Source organism: Camelina sativa, chromosome 5, assembly GCF_000633955.1.
Source record: "Camelina sativa cultivar DH55 chromosome 5, Cs, whole genome shotgun sequence".
NCBI lineage: Eukaryota > Viridiplantae > Streptophyta > Magnoliopsida > Brassicales > Brassicaceae > Camelina > Camelina sativa.
In genome coordinates this window covers 21,128,711-21,130,348 of record NC_025689.1, presented here as the reverse complement: position 1 = coordinate 21,130,348, position 1,638 = coordinate 21,128,711, and the positions used below count along the sequence as shown (strand labels likewise).

General features: G+C 32.4%; 1 pseudogene; it reads right to left on the bottom strand.

The window, feature by feature from the left end:
• Positions 968-1,638, bottom strand: part of LOC109132885 — a 19,186-nt pseudogene continuing 18,515 nt past the window's right edge.

Below are 1,638 nucleotides of genomic sequence, written 5' to 3'. Positions count from 1 at the left end.
ATCTGTAATTTCTGATAATTATCTTTTTACATTATTAATATTTTTAAAACAAAATAATTTATTTTTGTTGTAATCATAGTTCTCTTATTAAATATTAACTTTTACACATGTCAAAAATCTGAGATTGATAAATTGACACATGTCAAAATCTTGTTATTGACTAATTTTCAAAACCCAACTTTATATAATAAAATCCTTCGTTTCAAAACAATAAGAAACTTTTAGCCAAGTATAACAAAAGAACGAATAATGTATTTGATTGCTATGGCTATTACGAAAGCACTTATAGATCTAAAGAAGTTATTCATAATCATATATATAAATCATACGGTTTATAAACCTCGATCATAAATCAATATATAAAAATCATGTGACAATGAAGCACTAGGCATCATAACTCAAACTAACGATCGCTAAACAACCTCAAACCAACGATTTACCAAATCAAAGCACTAAAAACAGTGTAGCAGTTAACGCGTAGCATATGCAACATTATGTTCAATAATATGCAGTCAATCAAAGTATGTTTTTAATTTAAAACAATGAACAAATACGATGCTTAATAATATAGCAACTGAGATCGAACAATAAAGCATAACTAATTATGTACACTTCTAGTCTTCTACGACATGTCCAACTAAGAGGAAGTCATATCATAATTATAAACTAGCAGATGGACCTCCACAATAAACTAAATCCTAAATCCTAAAAATTTGTAGTGGTATTTATGGAAAAAAAAACCTAGGCGATGGTATTTTTGAAAAACAACTTAGTTTACTAGTATTTTAAGGTATTTTCCATACTTAGTTGTACCTAGATTATTGAATTTTATTTCAGCTCTCGCTACACCCAGTGCTCATGATCCCAAGCATGCTCATCTAATCAAGCTCGCTAATACATTACATAAGTTAACTTTATATACAAACATAAATTTTTCATAAAGATGCATAACGATGGTATCAACACTTCAACTCGGTACCTCTATAGTTGATACTCTTAGTAATAACTATGTAAGGTAAATCCAAAGCACATATACTTATTGAAACACAATTGTGAAAGAAAAAAAACGAGGTGAAATGACTTTAAGCCAGCATAGTTTTGGCTGAGGCGATTGAAGCGTCGACAATGTGGAACGCCTATCAGTGTGGTTAAATAAGTTGAAACAGTACTAAAATAGAATGCCAACATGTCAAATGGGGCTTCATCATCTTCTTCTTTTCCTTCATTTTCAGATTCCTTTGAGCTCTTTTTAACCTCACAACTTCTTTTGGTCGGTGGTCCACAAAGAAGAGGATTGCCCAGGTAGTTGTTCTCGCTAAAGGTATTAAATTGCACTTCCTTGGGGAATGATTCCAGATAAATTATTATAAGACACATCCAAGACAACAAGAGAAGAAAGACTGGTTAGTTGGTGAGGAATTATTCCTTGTAACCTGTTATGCGGAAGGTCAAGGCTCTCAATATCCTTGAGATTGGAGAAGCTGGATGGTATGGAACTCGACAATAAGTTACGAGATAAATTCATGACTCGTAGTTTTGTGAGATCTCCAAGCTCTGCTGGGATAGGCCCATGTAATTCATTGCTTGACAGATCCATTCCATACATATAATCAAGTACGTTATTGGTGAACTCAGTTG